Raw genomic sequence first — 8,390 nt, 5'->3', positions numbered from 1 at the left:
ACTGGAAAACCTGGCGCTGGAACAGGTACGCAAATATATATATATATAGCCTCTTATCAAACCATTATACAGACAAAACAGGTGTGATGGTGTGCAAAGTAGTACATTCAGACTGAAATCTTCAAGGTCAAAGTTTTCTTCTTATGATTTTGCTTGCTATAGGGAGGTTTGGGTGGTACACCGAGTCTTAAAAATGTCAGTGATAACTGGAATCGAAGTTGTTTTTTTTCATTGCGAAATTAGTCTGCGTGTCCCCAAAAAACCGGCGTATGCTGCCTGAATGGCGGGGTAAAAACGGTCATACACGTAAAAATCCACTCGTGCTAAAAACATGAGTGAACGTGGGATCGAGTCTAAGCCCATGAACAAAGAAGAAGAAGAAGAAGAAGTCTGCGTGCAAAAATTGAACACCCACGGATATAGGCGTGATTTTACTGATAACATTCCGAGATCAGATTTTGGCGAAGCATTGTTTTCGGACCCTCCGACTGAAATAAAGACATGTACACCTTCCCATGTAGATCAAGGTGTAGATGACCAGAACTCTGTTAAACCTTGTACATGGGATAAAAATAAGACTGAGCATCTTGCCATTTAGACACATGTGTACAAACATGTACAGCATGCATGACTGCTTTCCTTGCAGATAGGAATATTTTGCTGGACAGTTCTATGCACCTCCGGGACAACCTGTGTCTGGCCTGTCTGAAAACACCTCCGCGTGAGGGGGTTTGCTGCCAGCGCGGTGAAGATAAAGAGGGAACATTTTTCTCTGCCCGCGCGGCAGCAAGCAGGATGTCTCTGAACTGTATGGTGGTGTTTACATCGTTTGCACGGTAAGCGAGGTGTTTTCACACGCACACACACACACACACACACACACACACACACACACACAAACGCTCATTGACACACACGCACATGTAAACGCGCACACACACACACACACACACACACACACGCACACACACACACACACACACACACACACACACACACACACACACACACACACACACACAAAATACAAAAACAAAACAACATCACAAATAATTTAAAGAAAAACCCGCATGAGGGAGAAAATTGTTGGACAGTTTTAAGGCAACTTAACATAAAGACAAATAATTATTTGCATTGGAGTCTTCTGCTCTGCCTTCTTCTCTTTGCAAACTAAACGAAGATGACACACATCAGAAAATACAGGCCAGAAAAAACAAGAGACCACATCTGTATCGCCTTTTACAATGATTCGACCTTTGCAGTCGTTAACTTTACTGCCATGGGAACATTTTGTTAACTGCAGATCAGAACCTTGTTTTATTCAACGAATGGAAATGAGAATGAATAAAGGCTCACTAGAGCCGAACGCTGCACGCGTTTCCTAGCACCCGAGTGCAAAAGTTCGCCTTAAAAAACATGTTTCTCACCCTTCTTCATGTTTCTTCTGCCAGCTGTTTGAAGAATAAATTTGCTTCCACTACGAACAGGACACAAATTTGTTGGATTTGGAAGCTCTCAGCAAGGTGAAGGGCATGCCCGTGTCGCGTGATTCAGTTCAGTGTTCAGAAAAAAACAAGTGTTTTTTTCAACGGTCGACAAAATCCACTATATAATATAGTGTAGACGCTTCTTTCTTAGACATATTTGTCTTCTCAAAAATTCAGCCCGACAAAGGCTAGCGTTAAAGCTGGAACTTAAAATTGATTTTTAAATAGTACTACTAGAAAATAAGTATGCTGGCAAAGAGATCGACCAATCCCGGATGACCTTTGACCAAAACTACAGGCATTTTCTGACCATTTCGATTAAGCGCGAATCCGTGACAATCAATCAATCAATCAATCAATGAGTCTTATATCGCGCATATTCCGTGGGTACAGTTCTAGGCGCTCTGCAGTGATGCCGTGTGAGATGAAATTTTATACGGCCAGTAGATTGCAGCCATTTCGGCGCATATTTACCTTTCACGGCCTATTATTCCAAGTCACACGGGTATAGGTAGACAATTATTAACTGTGCCTAAGCAATTTTGCCAGGAAAGACCCTTTTGTCAATCGTGGGATCTTTAACGTGCACACCCAATGTAGTGTACACGGGGGGAGGTTCGGACACCGAAGAGAGTCTGCACACAAAGTTGACTCTGTGAAATAAATTTCCGCCGAACCTGGGATCGAACTCACGCTGACAGCGGCCAACTGAATACAAATCCAGCGCGCTACCAACTGAGCTATATCCCCATCCCATGACAAACAGAATGGTATGAAATTAAACTTTAAAGGAGGTCGTACTTATATACTGAGAACACTCAAACTACCGCAAAAGCGCAAAGAATCACTTAGTATTCTGTTAATCTGCCAATCTCAAGTTAATACATCGTGTAACAATCTTTCATCGTCGTAACTGAACCACAGCATCCGTCCGTTTTAAAAAGCCCGGCGATCAGCTCGTGAAGAGTTGGACTGCATTGTCTGAAGCTATACCTTCGTTGTGATGGATTGGGCTGCTAAAATGCAGCAGAGGCCATCAAAATAGGTCATCACAAAATGGAAAAAGTCGCGTAAGGCGAAAATACAATATTTAGTCAAGTAGCTGTCGAACTCACAGAATGAAACTGAACGCAATGCCATTTTTCAGCAAGACCGTATACTCGTAGCATCGTCAGTCCACCGCTCATGGCAAAGGCAGTGAAATTGACAAGAAGAGCGGGGTAGTAGTTGCGCTAAGAAGGATAGCACGCTTTTCTGTACCTCTCTTTGTTTTAACTTTCTGAGCGTGTTTTTAATCCAAACATATCATATCTATATGTTTTTGGAATCAGGAACCGACAAGGAATAAGATGAAAGTGTTTTTAAATTGATTTGGACAATTTAATTTTGATAATAATTTTTATATATTTAATTTTCAGAGCTTGTTTTTAATCCGAATATAACATATTTATATGTTTTTGGAATCAGCAAATGATGGAGAATAAGATAAACGTAAATTTGGATCGTTTTATAATTTTTTTTTTTTTTTTTACAATTTTCAGATTTTTAATGACCAAAGTCATTAATTAATTTTTAAGCCACCACGCTGAAATGCAATACCGAAGTCCGGGCTTCGTCGAAGATTACTTGACCAAAATTTCAACCAATTTGGTTGAAAAATGAGGGCGTGACAGTGCCGCCTCAACTTTCACGAAAAGCCGGATATGACGTCATCAAAGACATTTATCAAAAAAATGAAAAAAACGTTCGGGGATTTCATACCCAGGAACTCTCATGTCAAATTTCATAAAGATCGGTCCAGTAGTTTAGTCTGAATCGCTCTACACACACACACAGACAGACAGACACACACACACACACACACACACACACACACACACACACACACACACACACACACACACACACACATACACCACGACCCTCGTCTCGATTCCCCCCTCTACGTTAAAATATTTAGTCAAAACTTGACTAAATATAAAAAGTCCACTTTTATACAGTTTCTGTTTGTTTATTTTTGCTTTGCTTGTGTGAGACTTTACAATGAGCACGGATGGAAAAGTCAGGAAGGTGGAAGTTATACATGTGTGGGCTACACAATTTCTAGAAAATTGCTGAAGCTTGAGGCTGGCTTACCGTCACTTGCAACAGAGGCCGATACCCCTAGTCGCCGTTGGTTAGTATACATGGGTACTCTGTGCAAAGTTGGCTGACATAAACCAAGCTATCGTTTAACCGTGTATCCTTTGTGTTGGACTGGACGGAATCACTCAGTTGCCGTTCCTCGTTAGCTGAAATGAACCTGGCTATCTTTCGACTTTCAATGTATCCTTAACGTCGGACTGGAGGGAAACACTCATGCAGCTATCGAATCTCGTTTGCCGAAGACATCAGCACGGCCTCTCATCTCGTGGCAGAAAGGGCCGCTATATACCGTGTACTCAGAATTAATGGACATACTGCTCGGACCCGCCTGCTCACTAACTTCAGCCACAGGGCCCATAAACCTGGAAGCAGCTCATCAACATGTCTGGACAAACATCCCCGACTTCACTCCCCTGTCTGTCAAGGCCAATAACTCCTGTGTTCCAGACAGGCAGCAAATGTGTCTTGCGTCACAGCGATTACTGAGTCCTTGAAATGACGTCATAACTACAATGACAAGCGGAGCGGCTGGCTGATTTAGTTGAAAGGGTACAAGCAAGGGACGCAGCAGAGGAGGCGTAAGTAACTCACCTGGCAGAGCAAGCAAAGTAAGAATTATCTTCCTGGTTGGAAGCAAGTAGCCAATACCAGCTATGTATTTGTACGCAAACTCAACTGGAATGTCGGATGACAGCGAGAGAGTCATCGACATTTAAGCATGCTAATTGGCTGGCTACTGGGAGTTGTGTTTCTCGAGGATAAGCAATATTGAGAGCAAATGTATTCGAGGTTTCAGGTCCTTATTCCTCCTTTGACTTCGGTCCATCTTGTTTTCAATGTCTACTTCCGCTACGCCACCACAAATACTATATTGTTGTTGGGTTGTTGTTGTTTTTTTATAAAAAGAGAGGAAAATGTTTTTCACAAATTTTGACAATAAAACTCAGCTTTAAACAGAACGATTCTGCCGCTTTACGCTCATAGACGGCTACATTTTGTTTCCGATTTTGTAATCACCATCGAGCTGAAAGATGACAATCGAGATCTTCATGCGACGAATGGACGCAGACAACATTCTCCGCGACAGGTTACCACATGTACAAAAAGGCATACATCTACGCTGTATTAAAGACAACTCTTTCCATTTCATAAAACCAATAAAAATCATCCAACCCAATAAAAGCAACGAAAGGACATAAACTGCCATCCCTCATATCCTTGTGCCCAACTACCCCCCTCAACATCACCCCCCCCCCTCCAAAAAGTATAAAAAGAAGAAATGTCAGTACAGTTTATACTCTTTGAAAAGCACTGCGACCTATGGAAATCGACACCTGGACCAGTCCAGTAAACCAGCTAATCCGATACCGAAATAGTCCAAGCATTAAAGATACCTTGCTTCTTGTGTTATAACGATCATGTAAACCAGCTCAGATCTGTTCAGGCTTTTACATGGGATAGCCTTGAGCATCCTTCCATCCTGGACACACACACACACACACACACACACACACACACACACACACACACACACACACACACACACACACACACACACACACACACACACACGGAATTTAGTTTGAAAGTGACCCGTATGACAACCTACGGAATAAATTTAGCAAAGAAAAGCAACTCTCCACAGGAAGCAGTCAGGTTGCTGAATATTGGTATGTTTCCAAGTTGAGGGATACTTTTATGCCATGTATACATACCTTTCAGGACAGGTCTGTCTTGGTGTACAAGATCGTTGGTATGCACGGGAAGGTTGGTATCTTTAAAGCATGGTCAAGGAAAGACACAGTCGTAAAGGAGCTATCGAAAGGTAAACACCCGGATTGTTCAGATGATAGGAGTTGTCCCCTATGCCGTCCCGAAGCGGAAAATATGCGTTGCGTCACCACTGCGCGTGCGCTTTGAACAGACGACTTCCGTTTGCTGTTGGATTAACTGGGGATAGAGCTGATAGCACTTTGCCTGTCGTTACTCTTTGTGGGACACTAGTCAGAGATCGGTTAGTGATACAGTTGATCCTCAGTTTTGTGTGACCTAGGATTGTTAAAGAGGGGCCTTGTACGAGTAGCTGTTCGTGTTTTAAACATCTGTGTAGCTGCCAAGTATAAACTGCAGTTACTTGCAGTTCTTTTACAACAAGGTTGTGTGCTATTTTATGCACACTGCCGTTTTATGGGGAATCTGTTGTCTATGTTTTGTTTTTGTTGTTTTCGTTTAGCTGTAGTTTTTTTCTCATTTTCTTCTGATATACATTTACTTTTTTCATGAGTTCTACGAAGTCGTTCGCCAAGAAAAATAATCAGATCAACATTTTTGAGTAGCCACACAGGAAATTTAATTCTCTGTAATTAATCAAGCTTCTCTGCAAATATATAACCAAGGCCCCAAATTAGATTGTAATTAATTGGTGTAACGTGCCTTTTTTTATGATAATAGATGGTTTAAACAAGATTTTATTAAAGAAATACAGGGTGGCATATGTATATGCGATACAGACATTTGTGACCACACAACAAGCTAAGCTTATATTAAGTGTGGTTATGAATATGTACATCTAGATAGGAAATATTAATAGATCAGTCAAATAACATTTGTATTCATTCAAATTGGCTACCATCTGAAAACCCACGTTATGGTACTATATGTTGATCAACGATGTTCCTTTTTCTTTTCCCAGTTCACATGGTGGTCTCCGTGCAGTGGCGTAGTGGATAAGACATCGGCTTACTAATCGGAAGGTCGTGAGTTCAAATCCCGGCCACGGCCGCCTGGTGGGTTAAGGGTGGAGATTTTTCCGATCTCTTAGGTCAACTTATGTGCATATCTGCTAGTGCCTTATCCCCCTTCGTGTGTACACGCAAACACAAGACTAAGTGCGCATGGAAAAGATCCTGTAATCCATGTCAGAGTTCGGTTGGTTATGGAAACACGAAAATACCCAGCATGCTTCCCCCGAAATTGGCGTATGCTGTCTGAATGGCGGGGTAAAAACGGTCATACACGTAAAAATCCACTCATGCAAAAACATGAGTGAACGTGGGAGTTTCAGCCCATGAACAAAGAGGAAGAAGAAGAAGAAGAAACTATTTCATTTTGATCTATTACAATAAAGTACCACAGGCGATGGGCTCAATAAAATCAGACGTTAGTCCCGCATCCGGTTGCTGTTTAAAATTGTCTTCAATGCAGATTTCTGATTTCATACCTGTGGAACTTTACAGTACCGCAACACTCAGACAATACGTATAAACGCGCAAGAAGCACACCCGAAGTCATAACTCACGATGTATATTATCGGAGTGTATATCAGCACTTTCCTTCCTATCGCCGACACCATGTAGGCGGGATGTTGCGAGGTATAAAGGATGGCCGCGACACGTGGAGGCTGTCTGCTACTTGTGTTTTGCTCTGACACCCTGTCTGCCTGTGCTTCACAGTTTATCGTACAGCCACGTGGGTGGCACGTGCAGTCTGCCAAACAGTCAAGTGCTGCACAATGTCACGTTGCTCGGAAATAAGCCTTGCTGAAAGCGGACGGGTGGCGACATTGCATTTTTCTTTCTGAGAAAAACAAGCAGCATATTAACCCAACAGCTATACACATCAACAACGAAGAAAGCGCATCAACCACTTGGGCCTCACTTTGAGTTGCCTGCCAGCCTTTCAAAGCTCTGTTTGGCGATTAATTTAAATTGAGTCATTTCCATGGTCCCAGGTGTGCTTATGGTGAGGCGGGGCGGGGCGGGGCGGGGAAATAGCTCAGTCGGTAGCGGCGCTGGCTTCAAAACCAGTTGTCGCTATCGGCGTGGGTTCGATCCCCACGTTCGGCGAGGGATTTATTTCCCAGAGTCAACTTTGTGCAGACTCTCCTCGGTGGCCGAACACCCCCGTGTGCACACATGCGCACGATAAAGAACCCAAGTTCACAGCGAAAGTCTCAGAAACATGAATACACGCATGCAGGAAAAAAAAAATATATGGGTATCGCCGTATACTGTATGGCAGCTCGCTTTCCCCAGGGAGAAAGCAGCCCGAATTTCCATGAGGGTAACCTCACAGGACTATATAAAATCTTATCCTATCCTTATCCTTATCCATCCCCGCGTATCCCTTATAGTAGCATTGCTTGAAGATGAACACCTCGATCCAAAGTGATTTTTTTGGTATAGCCCGTGATAATGACAGGGCGAAGGGGAGTCTTCAAAAAGGTAATTTTTTTCAAAGCAAGATGAGGGACCAAAATATTCAGACGAAAAGGGTTCTTCGTCGAAGTTGCCATCTTGGAAATAAAATTATGATGTATTCTTACACACTTGTTTATTTTTTATTTTTTAAGTAACTCGATTTCAGCAAAACTTGGTAACATTAGCGTTTGATGACCACGCACCAAGTAGTAATGTCTAAACATGAGATTTCAGCAAAACTTGGTAACATTAGCGTTTGATGACCACGCGCCAAGTAGTAATGTCTAAACATAAGATTTCCAAGACTTTCATTAGAGGACTACAAAAGCCCAGCTATACGAGTATTATCATCGTGTGTGGTTTCAATGTTGCAGCAATTAATTCATCAGTCTTTGCGCGCATAGCCTCTCATTGTTCCTCTTTCATGATGGGAGAATAGAAGATTTACGCTTGATGCAAAAAGACAGCAGACAGCAGCCCCCCACAAGCTGCGCGTAATGATAAGTGGCAACACTGGAGCTGAACGGAATAATTTATCTGCAAAATGTATTATCGCAGC

Source organism: Littorina saxatilis, linkage group LG2 (genome assembly GCF_037325665.1).
Source record: "Littorina saxatilis isolate snail1 linkage group LG2, US_GU_Lsax_2.0, whole genome shotgun sequence".
In the NCBI taxonomy this organism is placed as follows: domain Eukaryota; kingdom Metazoa; phylum Mollusca; class Gastropoda; order Littorinimorpha; family Littorinidae; genus Littorina; species Littorina saxatilis.
Note: the sequence above shows the minus strand (reverse complement) of the source record.